The sequence below is a fragment of the Styela clava genome, chromosome 3 (assembly GCF_964204865.1).
Source record: "Styela clava chromosome 3, kaStyClav1.hap1.2, whole genome shotgun sequence".
NCBI classification, from domain to species: domain Eukaryota; kingdom Metazoa; phylum Chordata; class Ascidiacea; order Stolidobranchia; family Styelidae; genus Styela; species Styela clava.
Window position 1 is genome coordinate 16,839,088 of NC_135252.1, and position 19,784 is coordinate 16,858,871.

The following is a 19,784-nucleotide window of genomic DNA, read 5'->3' on the forward strand; positions in this document are numbered from 1 at the left end:
CACCTCATTCGCCGGAAGAAATTTCATCCACTTCTTCCTTTTAGTGTTCAGCTTTTTATTGACTTCAACCACCTCATTATTTGTCGGAAGAAATTTCATCCACTTCTCCTTTTAGTGTTCAGCTTTTTAGTGACTTCAACCACCTCATTATTCGTCGGAAAAAATTTCCTCCACTTCTTCCTTTTAGTGTTCAGCTTTTTAGTGACTTCAGCCACCTAACTACCCGTCGGAAGAAATTTCATCCACTTCTTACTTTTAGTGTTCAGCCTTTTAGTGTTTTTTAATTTTTCACCTTTGGGAACACTTCAACTTCCGTTTTCCCTCCACTTCATCCGTTTCTTCCTTCAGCCTTTTAGTGTTGTCCAATATTTCACAGTACCGTTAGTCTGGCTATCATATCGCTGAAATGCGATCCCACAAAGCCTACAGAAATGTTTAAAATAAAGGATAATAGTAGCCTTCAAGCATAAATGTTACGTTATGCATTGCCTTTGCTTCATAGGTCCACTTTGTATCTAATAATATATTTCTGCCATTTTATATATGTCATTGAGACTATAGAGTACGTTTAATGAGCGTAAGATACCGTTAGTGGCGTACCAATGATTTCTGAAAGGAAGAGGAGGCATTTATAAATCAAAATGTTATGATGTAATATTCTGTCGTTTACATATTGCAAAAAATCCATTAAGACGTCATATTTTTTGTCGAATTACATTATGACGTTTGATGAACTTTTAATTTCCCACGAAATTCATTATGACATTATACAGGGAGTCCTCGGGTTACGACGGTCGCGACTTACGCTGTTTCGAGGTTACGAACGCACTTCATAAGAAAAATAAAAGATAATACTGTACAGTATTTGCTTTTATTCATGTGATATGAAATTGTTTTCTGTTTTTTAATAAAGTACTTTTTTGCATTATTTGTACATTTTATTGCAGTGTTCCGACTTACACTGAAATTTGGGTTACACCGCGTCTCGAGAACGGAACAACGTCGTAAGTCGAGGACTCCCTGTAATTGGATTTCCACATTTAATGAATATACAAAATTGCAGTTATGAGTAACATTGCTCACTTCGATTTGTAAACTAAAAACAAGTAAGGAGTTTAAAGCTGTATTAAGTCGTCATGTAACAAAAAACATGACGTCATAAAACACGTTTCTAGTCGCGAGCGAAGGGCCTTTGGCTTTTAAATTAGTAAATACCTATTTAGAAATAAGAAAATTCAATATCTAGCACACTCCCTATTCATTTGTGCCCTCGGGGAGATGTTGATAGTTTTTTCTCATAGATGTGAAAAACCCTAAATACTGTGATGTTATGATGTCACATATTTTGGTATAAATCCGAAATACCTCTAAAATCTGATTCTTTACCCTTTCTGACGAAGATTGGAATAAAGTTTCAAAAGGAGGTTTATCAAATATCTTTATCTGACGCCCAAAGTTTATGTTCATTTTCTTGGTCCGTCGAATATTGCCGGTCTCGGTAGCACAACGAAAATAGTTCATAACGACAAACTTCGAACATGAATAGGTAGAATAATTTCAAAAAATGTGTTGAGCCTGACTATAATTTTCACATTTATGGATTCGCTTGAACCATTTTCCAGGCAGCTGATGTCAATTATAGTGTTTGGGCAAGAAGAAGATGCATTTTAACTGAAGTGGGAACCAAATAAAAAATTAGTAGCCCAATTCATTTCAACAACATAATGTTCGATCAAGCAAGAATTTTGTTTTTAATAGCCACTTATGACTGAAATGCCAGTGAGTGTGTGTTTAAAATGATAATATATTGCGATGCTCTGTGAATCTTGTCAAAAACATATCGTCACGCTAATAACCGAATTGCGTAAGTCATTTTTATCAGTTTTGAGAAAAACGTAAAAAACTTCCTAATGAAATTGCTATGCCATTGAGAATCAATAATTTGCCATAGTTCAATTTTTCGATCGTAGACGGATTCAAGTTAATTTGTATGACGCAGTCAAGTGACGTCATAATGGCGCACTGTGACTTAGGCAGAAATGTGTCTATGACTAGGGGACATACGCAATTTTGCAACTTGACTATATGTACCAGTCCTGAAAACAAACCAATCCAAAAATGAATGTAATTCTTAGTAAATACGATGTCTAATCCCCAAAATAGCTAATCTGTTTCAATTACATTATTTTTTATGTTTAAAAATATATATTTCAAAAAAACACGCTCTGCACATCCACCGAAATAAGACTAAAGTTAAATATAAAGAATAAAACAGCAATGTACCCTTATATAAAAGCCAACCAAGGTGAATTGGATTCAGACAGTGAATATCACAAGTGCACGCCTTCCTATACTGTAGTTTAAACTGAAATTTATAAGCGCTAAGCTAGAATCTGAGATGCAAAAACTCGAAAATCCTTCGCCGAGGTTATTTTGCCTTTATGACGTCATAATAGTACCGCGTTAACAATGATAATTCATTATGACGAAACAATTGAACAAATTTGCGTATCATACAAAATCTTTATTTTTATGGGTTTCGGAATTCTTAAAATAAAATCTGAGTTAACAGACAGGTGCGCAGCATTACATAAATACCTATTTTATGAAAAACTCAAAACCGCCAAAAATGACTTAGGCAATTCGGTTATTAGCGTGACGATATACCACGTGATCATATGCCGATCACGATCAGTGGTCGGCAAACTTTATGTACTTGTGGGCCAAATATCCACTTTAACGGTAGCGTGCGGGCCGCATTAATTTCCGCCCATAAACAATCGCCACATTTAACTTCAAATTATGGCGCACTCGCACCTTCTATTGCTGTGTCGAAAGGCTGCTACAATAAGACGTGTATGTTGCCTTTTTTATATATTTCATCAAACAATGCATGTTTTTTTACTTATCGATCTCGATCGGTAAGTATGTTGATAGGTACTTGTCTGTCTGTCTGTTAGACACACGCGATATGTCACGAAAGCGAAGAAAGTTTTGCATGTGCATTCATCATATCTCGGACCAGAAGCCTATTGATTTTGGATGAGTTATGTCGTATATTTATCAAGTTATTAATTAATTAGTGATGGGACACGCAATGTCGCTATTGAGTCATAGTGAAGGATACACGCCGCTAGATCGATAAGTCGGCGGTCTCCTTCTCGTTTACTTTTTAACAATGTGAAGGATGATGTTGTTTCTGTGTTTTAGCCAAAGCGACACCTTCGATGCCCCACAGTACGCCGTTCAATTGACGATCTCACAAGCGGACACGAAATTTAATCTTAGTGTAATACCTATTAGATAGAGCTGCAAACAACGATGGGACGTTCATCAAGTAAACGACATACAACTGACACTACTTGCTATGAAACAAGCGGAACTTGTTCCCAAATAAATCCATTTGGATACAATACATTTAGGATCAATTTTTGATTTATGAATCCAAAGTCGTTCGAGGGCCGCAAAAAATTCGTTCGCGGGCCGCAGTTTGCCGACCCCGCTCAACTCTGTTTGGGGACAAATTGGGATTGTATATCCTCCAAAGTTGTATTGTATAAAATACCTCATTTAGATATCCTACATCCTCCAATATAGGCCATAATATCTGTTATAAAGATAATGAATAGAATTTCCTTGAATTGAATTTACCAAATACCGTTCACGAACTTCCAACTTCCACCAAAAAATATTCGACTAGCGGAAATCAAATCAATTTTCCAATATATATTTCAGGATATTTCGATAACGTATGGAAGTTTAATGATATCAAATTCGAATAGAACTATAGTTTAAATTCATTGCCAGGGTTGCTTTCATATCACGAATTAAAAATTTCTATATGTGGATGTCATTATCATCAGTTTAATTGGCATCGATTATCAGAATTTGATTTGGCCATTTCCACGGAATTCAATGCAGTACTATATTTTATGTTTCGCCATGAGGAAGACTATTGTTAACTTTTTTCAAAATATCGGATCTAGAATATAAGTATATAGTGTATATAGCAAAAGGTTTCACCGTGGCACGCAAAATTTGCCAAAAGTATTCTGGGAGAAACAGTTAGGCTACATATTTATATACAATTATAACTCATCATTTTCAATCATAGACATAAGTCACCCGCGAATATTAGCCCTCATGAACATTAGTACCGATGGACATTTACGCCCATAAAAATTTGCACCATTGATATCTGCACCAATGTACATTTGCACCCACTTATATTGCACCCCTGAACATATACAGTCACGTAGAATTGCACCCGCGGCACGGCCATTCGTACCGTGTCACCAAAAGATGGTGCCTTAGTGCAGCCACCTTGATGATTGTTTTCGTGACATGTTTTAATTAAAAATCTTCATGCAGGTCTGAAAAATACGAAAAGGCATTGAAAACTTTCCGAGAAGTGACGTTTCCTGAATTTGAGGGGGCCGCAATGAAAATCATGGGCGACAAAAAGTGGCTTTTTTCATTGAGGTTTGTTTCATAATACTTGACTTCAATGTCGTTGCCATTGCTGATTATACAATCCACCTCCTTGTAAAATGGATAGCTGCATTTTAGATGCCGTCGTATTTTGTTAACAAGGTCTGTATTTCACATTGAACTTAGCATATTCAATATAATACGTGTAAGAAAATATGTTTCTTTCGTGGTAAATTGTGAGATTACAATTCTTAATTTAGGTAATTAGTAACTTTTTTTGTCATTGTATATATATATCACATATATGGACTTTCAATTCTACTCTTTGCTAAATAAAATATGTTGTCTCAATGAAAATTGCTTTCAACCATTCCCAAGATTGAAAAAATATGTTGCAGATTTTGAGGTCGATGCTGCGGTAGCGCTGATTTATAGTAAGTTGTAGTTGAAGTGGCCATGGCCAGCATTGTCGCCCTTGCGTATAACCATCGACGTAACATTAATTTACAGCGTTACCACATTTTGACTGTGGTAAACTAGTGGTATTCTTTTGTACAATATATTGTATTGTGTACTGTTTCGTACATCGTCTTTTGCTTTCAAAATAAGAGAGCTATGCTTAAATATATGGACACGTAGCCCAATGGCAATAATTTTGATGGCTTCAAAGCGAAAAAAAAAGTAATAGCCTTCTGGAGAAAAATTTTATCTTTAACCACTGAAAATTTCAAAGCAATTGGTCCAGTATTCGAAGAGAAAAGCGATTTTTTAATGATAATGACGAAAGAAAATAACAATAACAACAAAATTTTGAAACGATCGTTATGGCCACTAAACGTGTCCAATAACTAATTGTGCGAACTGCGTATATTTTTAAGAATTAAAATACCTTTTTACTTTCATATCAGACTTAATAAATTTTTTGTTTAAATCATAGACGTCGTCGGGGTTGATGATACTACCGATACCGTTTAACCAAAGACGATAACAAGCTTTGCAAATTTACTTCTGCTACGAATCGAACACAAGTTTGTCTCCAGGCTCAGAAAACTCACTATTTAGTATTAACAAATGTACATCGTTAAAAATTTTATGCTTGCCTCTGACCCATTTTGGATAATTTGATTTGGTTGTCATCGTCTTATACCATTTTATATCTCTCAATGAGGCTATTTGAGTATACCTGTAATGAGCGTAAGATACCGGTAGTGGCGCACCAAGAATTTCTGAAGGAAGAGGGGCATTTATAATTAAAAAATTTGTGACACCAAAATATTATGTAATATTCTGTATTGTACATTTTACGAAGAATCCATTACGACGTCATATATTCTTCTTTTTGAAATGCATCATGACGTTTAATAGACTTTCAATTTTCCACGGAATTCATTATGACATTATAATTAGATTTCTGCATTTGTTTATTATACAAAATTGCAGGTATAAGAAACATTTCTCACTACGTAAGTCGATTTCGAAATTGAAAACAAGTAGGAAGTTTAAAGCTGTAATGAATCGTCATGTAACCAAAAACATGACGTTATAATACACGTTTCTAGTCGCATGCGAAGGGCCTTTGGCTTTCAAATTAGTAAATACCTATTTAGAAATAAACAAAAATCAATAACTAGCCCTGCACACTCCCCATTCATTTATGCTTTCGGAGAGATGTTGATACTTTTTTCTCATAGATGTGAGAAAATCCTAAATACTGTGAGGATATGATGTCACATATTTTGGTATAGATCCGAAATAACTCTAAAATCAGATTACCCTTTCTAACGAAGATTGGAATGAAGTTTTAAAAGGAGGTTTATCAAATATCTTTATCTTAGGCCCAAAGTTTATGTTCATTTTCTTGGTCCGTCGAATATTGCCGGTGTCGTTAGCACAACGAAAATAGTTCATAACGACAAACTTCGAACATGAATAGGTAGAATAATTTCAAAAAATGTTTTGAGCCTGACTATAATTTTCACATTTATGGACTCGCTTGAACCATTTTCCCGGCAGCTGATGTCAATTATAGTGTTTGGGCAAGAAGAAGATGCATTTTAACTGAAGTGGGAACCAAATAAAAAATTAGTAGCCTAATTCATTTCAACAACATAATGTTCGATCAAGCAAGAATTTTGTTTTTAATAGCCACTTATGACTGAAATGCCAGTGAGTGTGTGTTTAAAATGATAATATATTGCGATGCTCTGTGAATCTTGTCAAAAACATATCGTCACGCTAATAACCGAATTGCGTAAGTCATTTTCATCAGTTTTGAGAAAAACGTAAAAAACTTCCTAATGAAATTGCTATGCCATTGAGAATCAATAATTTGCCATAGTTCAATTTTTCGATCGTAGACGGATTCAAGTTAATTTGTATGACGCAGTCAAGTGACGTCATAATGGCGCACTGTGACTTAGGCAGAAATGTGTCTATGACTAGGGGACATACGCAATTTTGCAACTTGACTATATGTACCAGTCCTGAAAACAAAACAATCCAAAAATGAATGTAATTCTTAGTATATACGATGTCTAATCCCCAAAATAGCTAATCTGTTTCAATTACATTATTTTTTATGTTTAAAAATATATATTTCAAAAAAACACGCTCTGCACATCCACCGAAATAAGACTAAAGTTAAATATAAAGAATAAAACAGCAATGTACCCTTATATAAAAGCCAACCAAGGTGAATTGGATTCAGACAGTGAATATCACAAGTGCACGCCTTCCTATACTGTAGTTTAAACTGAAATTTATAAGCGCTAAGCTAGAATCTGAGATGCAAAAACTCGAAAATCCTTCGCCGAGGTTATTTTGCCTTTATGACGTCATAATAGTACCGCGTTAACAATGATAATTCATTATGACGAAACAATTGAACAAATTTGCGTATCATACAAAATCTTTATTTTTATGGGTTTCGGAATTCTTAAAATAAAATCTGAGTTAACAGACAGGTGCGCAGCATTACATAAATACCTATTTTATGAAAAACTCAAAACCGCCAAAAATGACTTAGGCAATTCGGTTATTAGCGTGACGATATACCACGTGATCATATGCCGATCACGATCAGTGGTCGGCAAACTTTATGTACTTGTGGGCCAAATATCCACTTTAACGGTAGCGTGCGGGCCGCATTAATTTCCGCCCATAAACAATCGCCACATTTAACTTCAAATTATGGCGCACTCGCACCTTCTATTGCTGTGTCGAAAGGCTGCTACAATAAGACGTGTATGTTGCCTTTTTTATATATTTCATCAAACAATGCATGTTTTTTTACTTATCGATCTCGATCGGTAAGTATGTTGATAGGTACTTGTCTGTCTGTCTGTTAGACACACGCGATATGTCACGAAAGCGAAGAAAGTTTTGCATGTGCATTCATCATATCTCGGACCAGAAGCCTATTGATTTTGGATGAGTTATGTCGTATATTTATCAAGTTATTAATTAATTAGTGATGGGACACGCAATGTCGCTATTGAGTCATAGTGAAGGATACACGCCGCTAGATCGATAAGTCGGCGGTCTCCTTCTCGTTTACTTTTTAACAATGTGAAGGATGATGTTGTTTCTGTGTTCTAGCCAAAGCGACACCTTCGATGCCCCACAGTACGCCGTTCAATTGACGATCTCACAAGCGGACACGAAATTTAATCTTAGTGTAATACCTATTAGATAGAGCTGCAAACAACGATGGGACGTTCATCAAGTAAACGACATACAACTGACACTACTTGCTATGAAACAAGCGGAACTTGTTCCCAAATAAATCCATTTGGATACAATACATTTAGGATCAATTTTTGATTTATGAATCCAAAGTCGTTCGAGGGCCGCAAAAAATTCGTTCGCGGGCCGCAGTTTGCCGACCCCTGATATAACCCATGTGATACGAGTCTCAGCTCCGCTCAACTCTGTTTGGGGACAAATTGGGATTGTATATCCTCCAAAGTTGTATTGTATAAAATACCTCATTTAGATATCCTACATCCTCCAATATAGGCCATAATATCTGTTATAAAGATAATGAATAGAATTTCCTTTAATTGAATTTACCAAATACCGTTCACGAACTTCCAACTTCCACCAAAAAATATTCGACTAGCGGAAATCAAATCAATTTTCCAATATATATTTCAGGATATTTCGATAACGTATGGAAGTTTAATGATATCAAATTCGAATAGAACTATAGTTTAAATTCATTGCCAGGGTTGCTTTCATATCACGAATTAAAAATTTCTATATGTGGATGTCATTATCATCAGTTTAATTGCCATCGATTATCAGAATTTGATTTGGCCATTTCCACGGAATTCAATGCAGTACTATATTTTATGTTTCGCCATGAGGAAGACTATTGTTAACTTTTTTCAAAATATCGGATCTAGAATATAAGTATATAGTGTATATAGCAAAAGGTTTCACCGTGGCACGCAAAATTTGCCAAAAGTATTCTGGGAGAAACAGTTAGGCTACATATTTATATACAATTATAACTCATCATTTTCAATCATAGACATAAGTCACCCGCGAATATTAGCCCTCATGAACATTTGTACCGATGGACATTTACGCCCATAAAAATTTGCACCATTGATATCTGCACCAATGTACATTTGCACCCACTTATATTGCACCCCTGAACATATACAGTCACGTAGAATTGCACCCGCGGCACGGCCATTCGTACCGTGTCACCAAAAGATGGTGCCTTAGTGCAGCCACCTTGATGATTGTTTTCGTGACATGTTTTAATTAAAAATCTTCATGCAGGCCTGAAAAATACGAAAAGGCATTGAAAACTTTCCGAGAAGTGACGTTTCCTGAATTTGAGGGGGCCGCAATGAAAATCATGGGCGACAAAAAGTGGCTTTTTTTCATTGAGGTTTGTTTCATAATACTTGACTTCAATGTCGTTGCCATTGCTGATTAGACAATCCACCTCCTTGTAAAATGGATAGCTGCATTTTAGATGCCGTCGTATTTTGTTAACAAGGTCTGTATTTCACATTGAACTTAGCATATTCAATATAATACGTGTAAGAAAATATGTTTCTTTCGTGGTAAATTGTGAGATTACAATTCTTAATTTAGGTAATTAGTAACTTTTTTTGTCATTGTATATATATATCACATATATGGACTTTCAATTCTACTCTTTGCTAAATAAAATATGTTGTCTCAATGAAAATTGCTTTCAACCATTCCCAAGATTGAAAAAATATGTTGCAGATTTTGAGGTCGATGCTGCGGTAGCGCTGATTTATAGTAAGTTGTAGTTGAAGTGGCCATGGCTAGCATTGTCGCCCTTGCGTATAACCATCGACGTAACATTAATTTACAGCGTTACCACATTTTGACTGTGGTAAACTAGTGGTATTCTTTTGTACAATATATTGTATTGTGTACTGTTTCGTACATCGTCTTTTGCTTTCAAAATAAGAGAGCTATGCTTAAATATATGGACACGTAGCCCAATGGCAATAATTTTGATGGCGTCAAAGCGAAAAAAAAAGTTATAGCCTTCTGGAGAAAAATTTTATCTTTAACCACTGAAAATTTCAAAGCAATTGGTCCAGTATTCGAAGAGAAAAGCGATTTTTTAATGATAATGACGAAAGAAAATAACAATAACAACAAAATTTTGAAACGATCGTTATGGCCACTAAACGTGTCCAATAACTAATTGTGCGAACTGCGTATATTTTTAAGAATTAAAATACCTTTTTACTTTCATATCAGACTTAATAAATTTTTTGTTTAAATCATAGACGTCGTCGGGGTTGATGATACTACCGATACCGTTTAACCAAAGACGATAACAAGCTTTGCAAATTTACTTCTGCTACGAATCGAACACAAGTTTGTCTCCAGGCTCAGAAAACTCATTATTTAGTATTAACAAATGTACATCGTTAAAAATTTTATGCTTGCCTCTGACCCATTTTGGATAATTTGATTTGGTTGTCATCGTCTTATACCATTTTATATCTCTCAATGAGGCTATTTGAGTATACCTGTAATGAGCGTAAGATACCGGTAGTGGCGCACCAAGAATTTCTGAAGGAAGAGGGGCATTTATAATTAAAAAATTTGTGACACCAAAATATTATGTAATATTCTGTATTGTACATTTTACGAAGAATCCATTACGACGTCATATATTCTTCTTTTTGAAATGCATCATGACGTTTAATAGACTTTCAATTTTCCACGAAATTCATTATGACATTATAATTAGATTTCTGCATTTGTTTATTATACAAAATTGCAGGTATAAGAAACATTTCTCACTACGTAAGTCGATTTCGAAATTGAAAACAAGTAGGAAGTTTAAAGCTGTAATGAATCGTCATGTAACCAAAAACATGACGTTATAATACACGTTTCTAGTCGCATGCGAAGGGCCTTTGGCTTTCAAATTAGTAAATACCTATTTAGAAATAAACAAAAATCAATAACTAGCCCTGCACACTCCCCATTCATTTATGCTTTCGGAGAGATGTTGATACTTTTTTCTCATAGATGTGAGAAAATCCTAAATACTGTGAGGATATGATGTCACATATTTTGGTATAGATCCGAAATAACTCTAAAATCAGATTACCCTTTCTAACGAAGATTGGAATGAAGTTTTAAAAGGAGGTTTATCAAATATCTTTATCTTAGGCCCAAAGTTTATGTTCATTTTCTTGGTCCGTCGAATATTGCCGGTGTCGTTAGCACAACGAAAATAGTTCATAACGACAAACTTCGAACATGAATAGGTAGAATAATTTCAAAAAATGTTTTGAGCCTGACTATAATTTTCACATTTATGGACTCGCTTGAACCATTTTCCCGGCAGCTGATGTCAATTATAGTGTTTGGGCAAGAAGAAGATGCATTTTAACTGAAGTGGGAACCAAATAAAAAATTAGTAGCCTAATTCATTTCAACAACATAATGTTCGATCAAGCAAGAATTTTGTTTTTAATAGCCACTTATGACTGAAATGCCAGTGAGTGTGTGTTTAAAATGATAATATATTGCGATGCTCTGTGAATCTTGTCAAAAACATATCGTCACGCTAATAACCGAATTGCGTAAGTCATTTTTATCAGTTTTGAGAAAAACGTAAAAAACTTCCTAATGAAATTGCTATGCCATTGAGAATCAATAATTTGCCATAGTTCAATTTTTCGATCGTAGACGGATTCAAGTTAATTTGTATGACGCAGTCAAGTGACGTCATAATGGCGCACTGTGACTTAGGCAGAAATGTGTCTATGACTAGGGGACATACGCAATTTTGCAACTTGACTATATGTACCAGTCCTGAAAACAAAACAATCCAAAAATGAATGTAATTCTTAGTATATACGATGTCTAATCCCCAAAATAGCTAATCTGTTTCAATTACATTATTTTTTATGTTTAAAAATATATATTTCAAAAAAACACGCTCTGCACATCCACCGAAATAAGACTAAAGTTAAATATAAAGAATAAAACAGCAATGTACCCTTATATAAAAGCCAACCAAGGTGAATTGGATTCAGAAAGTGAATATCACAAGTGCACGCCTTCCTATACTGTAGTTTAAACTGAAATTTATAAGCGCTAAGCTAGAATCTGAGATGCAAAAACTCGAAAATCCTTCGCCGAGGTTATTTTGCCTTTATGACGTCATAATAGTACCGCGTTAACAATGATAATTCATTATGACGAAACAATTGAACAAATTTGCGTATCATACAAAATCTTTATTTTTATGGGTTTCGGAATTCTTAAAATAAAATCTGAGTTAACAGACAGGTGCGCAGCATTACATAAATACCTATTTTATGAAAAACTCAAAACCGCCAAAAATGACTTAGGCAATTCGGTTATTAGCGTGACGATATACCACGTGATCATATGCCGATCACGATCAGTGGTCGGCAAACTTTATGTACTTGTGGGCCAAATATCCACTTTAACGGTAGCGTGCGGGCCGCATTAATTTCCGCCCATAAACAATCGCCACATTTAACTTCAAATTATGGCGCACTCGCACCTTCTATTGCTGTGTCGAAAGGCTGCTACAATAAGACGTGTATGTTGCCTTTTTTATATATTTCATCAAACAATGCATGTTTTTTTACTTATCGATCTCGATCGGTAAGTATGTTGATAGGTACTTGTCTGTCTGTCTGTTAGACACACGCGATATGTCACGAAAGCGAAGAAAGTTTTGCATGTGCATTCATCATATCTCGGACCAGAAGCCTATTGATTTTGGATGAGTTATGTCGTATATTTATCAAGTTATTAATTAATTAGTGATGGGACACGCAATGTCGCTATTGAGTCATAGTGAAGGATACACGCCGCTAGATCGATAAGTCGGCGGTCTCCTTCTCGTTTACTTTTTAACAATGTGAAGGATGATGTTGTTTCTGTGTTCTAGCCAAAGCGACACCTTCGATGCCCCACAGTACGCCGTTCAATTGACGATCTCACAAGCGGACACGAAATTTAATCTTAGTGTAATACCTATTAGATAGAGCTGCAAACAACGATGGGACGTTCATCAAGTAAACGACATACAACTGACACTACTTGCTATGAAACAAGCGGAACTTGTTCCCAAATAAATCCATTTGGATACAATACATTTAGGATCAATTTTTGATTTATGAATCCAAAGTCGTTCGAGGGCCGCAAAAAATTCGTTCGCGGGCCGCAGTTTGCCGACCCCGCTCAACTCTGTTTGGGGACAAATTGGGATTGTATATCCTCCAAAGTTGTATTGTATAAAATACCTCATTTAGATATCCTACATCCTCCAATATAGGCCATAATATCTGTTATAAAGATAATGAATAGAATATCCTTGAATTGAATTTACCAAATACCGTTCACGAACTTCCAACTTCCACCAAAAAATATTCGACTAGCGGAAATCAAATCAATTTTCCAATATATATTTCAGGATATTTCGATAACGTATGGAAGTTTAATGATATCAAATTCGAATAGAACTATAGTTTAAATTCATTGCCAGGGTTGCTTTCATATCACGAATTAAAAATTTCTATATGTGGATGTCATTATCATCAGTTTAATTGGCATCGATTATCAGAATTTGATTTGGCCATTTCCACGGAATTCAATGCAGTACTATATTTTATGTTTCGCCATGAGGAAGACTATTGTTAACTTTTTTCAAAATATCGGATCTAGAATATAAGTATATAGTGTATATAGCAAAAGGTTTCACCGTGGCACGCAAAATTTGCCAAAAGTATTCTGGGAGAAACAGTTAGGCTACATATTTATATACAATTATAACTCATCATTTTCAATCATAGACATAAGTCACCCGCGAATATTAGCCCTCATGAACATTCGTACCGATGGACATTTACGCCCATAAAAATTTGCACCATTGATATCTGCACCAATGTACATTTGCACCCACTTATATTGCACCCCTGAACATATACAGTCACGTAGAATTGCACCCGCGGCACGGCCATTCGTACCGTGTCACCAAAAGATGGTGCCTTAGTGCAGCCACCTTGATGATTGTTTTCGTGACATGTTTTAATTAAAAATCTTCATGCAGGCCTGAAAAATACGAAAAGGCATTGAAAACTTTCCGAGAAGTGACGTTTCCTGAATTTGAGGGGGCCGCAATGAAAATCATGGGCGACAAAAAGTGGCTTTTTTCATTGAGGTTTGTTTCATAATACTTGACTTCAATGTCGTTGCCATTGCTGATTATACAATCCACCTCCTTGTAAAATGGATAGCTGCATTTTAGATGCCGTCGTATTTTGTTAACAAGGTCTGTATTTCACATTGAACTTAGCATATTCAATATAATACGTGTAAGAAAATATGTTTCTTTCGTGGTAAATTGTGAGATTACAATTCTTAATTTAGGTAATTAGTAACTTTTTTTGTCATTGTATATATATATCACATATATGGACTTTCAATTCTACTCTTTGCTAAATAAAATATGTTGTCTCAATGAAAATTGCTTTCAACCATTCCCAAGATTGAAAAAATATGTTGCAGATTTTGAGGTCGATGCTGCGGTAGCGCTGATTTATAGTAAGTTGTAGTTGAAGTGGCCATGGCCAGCATTGTCGCCCTTGCGTATAACCATCGACGTAACATTAATTTACAGCGTTACCACATTTTGACTGTGGTAAACTAGTGGTATTCTTTTGTACAATATATTGTATTGTGTACTGTTTCGTACATCGTCTTTTGCTTTCAAAATAAGAGAGCTATGCTTAAATATATGGACACGTAGCCCAATGGCAATAATTTTGATGGCGTCAAAGCGAAAAAAAAAGTAATAGCCTTCTGGAGAAAAATTTTATCTTTCACCACTGAAAATTTCAAAGCAATTGGTCCAGTATTCGAAGAGAAAAGCGATTTTTTAATGATAATGACGAAAGAAAATAACAATAACAACAAAATTTTGAAACGATCGTTATGGCCACTAAACGTGTCCAATAACTAATTGTGCGAACTGCGTATATTTTTAAGAATTAAAATACCTTTTTACTTTCATATCAGACTTAATAAATTTTTTGTTTAAATCATAGACGTCGTCGGGGTTGATGATACTACCGATACCGTTTAACCAAAGACGATAACAAGCTTTGCAAATTTACTTCTGCTACGAATCGAACACAAGTTTGTCTCCAGGCTCAGAAAACTCACTATTTAGTATTAACAAATGTACATCGTTAAAAATTTTATGCTTGCCTCTGACCCATTTTGGATAATTTGATTTGGTTGTCATCGTCTTATACCATTTTATATCTCTCAATGAGGCTATTTGAGTATACCTGTAATGAGCGTAAGATACCGGTAGTGGCGCACCAAGAATTTCTGAAGGAAGAGGGGCATTTATAATTAAAAAATTTGTGACACCAAAATATTATGTAATATTCTGTATTGTACATTTTACGAAGAATCCATTACGACGTCATATATTCTTCTTTTTGAAATGCATCATGACGTTTAATAGACTTTCAATTTTCCACGGAATTCATTATGACATTATAATTAGATTTCTGCATTTGTTTATTATACAAAATTGCAGGTATAAGAAACATTTCTCACTACGTAAGTCGATTTCGAAATTGAAAACAAGTAGGAAGTTTAAAGCTGTAATGAATCGTCATGTAACCAAAAACATGACGTTATAATACACGTTTCTAGTCGCATGCGAAGGGCCTTTGGCTTTCAAATTAGTAAATACCTATTTAGAAATAAACAAAAATCAATAACTAGCCCTGCACACTCCCCATTCATTTATGCTTTCGGAGAGATGTTGATACTTTTTTCTCATAGATGTGAGAAAATCCTAAATACTGTGAGGATATGATGTCACATATTTTGGTATAGATCCGAAATAACTCTAAAATCAGATTACCCTTTCTAACGAAGATTGGAATGAAGTTTTAAAAGGAGGTTTATCAAATATCTTTATCTTAGGCCCAAAGTTTATGTTCATTTTCTTGGTCCGTCGAATATTGCCGGTGTCGTTAGCACAACGAAAATAGTTCATAACGACAAACTTCGAACATGAATAGGTAGAATAATTTCAAAAAATGTTTTGAGCCTGACTATAATTTTCACATTTATGGACTCGCTTGAACCATTTTCCCGGCAGCTGATGTCAATTATAGTGTTTGGGCAAGAAGAAGATGCATTTTAACTGAAGTGGGAACCAAATAAAAAATTAGTAGCCTAATTCATTTCAACAACATAATGTTCGATCAAGCAAGAATTTTGTTTTTAATAGCCACTTATGACTGAAATGCCAGTGAGTGTGTGTTTAAAATGATAATATATTGCGATGCTCTGTGAATCTTGTCAAAAACATATCGTCACGCTAATAACCGAATTGCGTAAGTCATTTTTATCAGTTTTGAGAAAAACGTAAAAAACTTCCTAATGAAATTGCTATGCCATTGAGAATTAATAATTTGCCATAGTTCAATTTTTCGATCGTAGACGGATTCAAGTTAATTTGTATGACGCAGTCAAGTGACGTCATAATGGCGCACTGTGACTTAGGCAGAAATGTGTCTATGACTAGGGGACATACGCAATTTTGCAACTTGACTATATGTACCAGTCCTGAAAACAAAACAATCCAAAAATGAATGTAATTCTTAGTATATACGATGTCTAATCCCCAAAATAGCTAATCTGTTTCAATTACATTATTTTTTATGTTTAAAAATATATATTTCAAAAAAACACGCTCTGCACATCCACCGAAATAAGACTAAAGTTAAATATAAAGAATAAAACAGCAATGTACCCTTATATAAAAGCCAACCAAGGTGAATTGGATTCAGAAAGTGAATATCACAAGTGCACGCCTTCCTATACTGTAGTTTAAACTGAAATTTATAAGCGCTAAGCTAGAATCTGAGATGCAAAAACTCGAAAATCCTTCGCCGAGGTTATTTTGCCTTTATGACGTCATAATAGTACCGCGTTAACAATGATAATTCATTATGACGAAACAATTGAACAAATTTGCGTATCATACAAAATCTTTATTTTTATGGGTTTCGGAATTCTTAAAATAAAATCTGAGTTAACAGACAGGTGCGCAGCATTACATAAATACCTATTTTATGAAAAACTCAAAACCGCCAAAAATGACTTAGGCAATTCGGTTATTAGCGTGACGATATACCACGTGATCATATGCCGATCACGATCAGTGGTCGGCAAACTTTATGTACTTGTGGGCCAAATATCCACTTTAACGGTAGCGTGCGGGCCGCATTAATTTCCGCCCATAAACAATCGCCACATTTAACTTCAAATTATGGCGCACTCGCACCTTCTATTGCTGTGTCGAAAGGCTGCTACAATAAGACGTGTATGTTGCCTTTTTTATATATTTCATCAAACAATGCATGTTTTTTTACTTATCGATCTCGATCGGTAAGTATGTTGATAGGTACTTGTCTGTCTGTCTGTTAGACACACGCGATATGTCACGAAAGCGAAGAAAGTTTTGCATGTGCATTCATCATATCTCGGACCAGAAGCCTATTGATTTTGGATGAGTTATGTCGTATATTTATCAAGTTATTAATTAATTAGTGATGGGACACGCAATGTCGCTATTGAGTCATAGTGAAGGATACACGCCGCTAGATCGATAAGTCGGCGGTCTCCTTCTCGTTTACTTTTTAACAATGTGAAGGATGATGTTGTTTCTGTGTTCTAGCCAAAGCGACACCTTCGATGCCCCACAGTACGCCGTTCAATTGACGATCTCACAAGCGGACACGAAATTTAATCTTAGTGTAATACCTATTAGATAGAGCTGCAAACAACGATGGGACGTTCATCAAGTAAACGACATACAACTGACACTACTTGCTATGAAACAAGCGGAACTTGTTCCCAAATAAATCCATTTGGATACAATACATTTAGGATCAATTTTTGATTTATGAATCCAAAGTCGTTCGAGGGCCGCAAAAAATTCGTTCGCGGGCCGCAGTTTGCCGACCCCGCTCAACTCTGTTTGGGGACAAATTGGGATTGTATATCCTCCAAAGTTGTATTGTATAAAATACCTCATTTAGATATCCTACATCCTCCAATATAGGCCATAATATCTGTTATAAAGATAATGAATAGAATATCCTTGAATTGAATTTACCAAATACCGTTCACGAACTTCCAACTTCCACCAAAAAATATTCGACTAGCGGAAATCAAATCAATTTTCCAATATATATTTCAGGATATTTCGATAACGTATGGAAGTTTAATGATATCAAATTCGAATAGAACTATAGTTTAAATTCATTGCCAGGGTTGCTTTCATATCACGAATTAAAAATTTCTATATGTGGATGTCATTATCATCAGTTTAATTGGCATCGATTATCAGAATTTGATTTGGCCATTTCCACGGAATTCAATGCAGTACTATATTTTATGTTTCGCCATGAGGAAGACTATTGTTAACTTTTTTCAAAATATCGGATCTAGAATATAAGTATATAGTGTATATAGCAAAAGGTTTCACCGTGGCACGCAAAATTTGCCAAAAGTATTCTGGGAGAAACAGTTAGGCTACATATTTATATACAATTATAACTCATCATTTTCAATCATAGACATAAGTCACCCGCGAATATTAGCCCTCATGAACATTCGTACCGATGGACATTTACGCCCATAAAAATTTGCACCATTGATATCTGCACCAATGTACATTTGCACCCACTTATATTGCACCCCTGAACATATACAGTCACGTAGAATTGCACCCGCGGCACGGCCATTCGTACCGTGTCACCAAAAGATGGTGCCTTAGTGCAGCCACCTTGATGATTGTTTTCGTGACATGTTTTAATTAAAAATCTTCATGCAGGCCTGAAAAATACGAAAAGGCATTGAAAACTTTCCGAGAAGTGACGTTTCCTGAATTTGAGGGGGCCGCAATGAAAATCATGGGCGACAAAAAGTGGCTTTTTTTCATTGAGGTTTGTTTCATAATACTTGACTTCAATGTCGTTGCCATTGCTGATTATACAATCCACCTCCTTGTAAAACGGATAGCTGCATTTTAGATGCCGTCGTATTTTGTTAACAAGGTCTGTATTTCACATTGAACTTAGCATATTCAATATAATACGTGTAAGAAAATATGTTTCTTTCGTGGTAAATTGTGAGATTACAATTCTTAATTTAGGTAATTAGTAACTTTTTTTGTCATTGTATATATATATCACATATATGGACTTTCAATTCTACTCTTTGCTAAATAAAATATGTTGTCTCAATGAAAATTGCTTTCAACCATTCCCAAGATTGAAAAAATATGTTGCAGATTTTGAGGTCGATGCTGCGGTAGCGCTGATTTATAGTAAGTTGTAGTTGAAGTGGCCATGGCCAGCATTGTCGCCCTTGCGTATAACCATCGACGTAACATTAATTTACAGCGTTACCACATTTTGACTGTGGTAAACTAGTGGTATTCTTTTGTACAATATATTGTATTGTGTACTGTTTCGTACATCGTCTTTTGCTTTCAAAATAAGAGAGCTATGCTTAAATATATGGACACGTAGCCCAATGGCAATAATTTTGATGGCGTCAAAGCGAAAAAAAAAGTAATAGCCTTCTGGAGAAAAATTTTATCTTTAACCACTGAAAATTTCAAAGCAATTGGTCCAGTATTCGAAGAGAAAAGCGATTTTTTAATGATAATGACGAAAGAAAATAACAATAACAACAAAATTTTGAAACGATCGTTATGGCCACTAAACGTGTCCAATAACTAATTGTGCGAACTG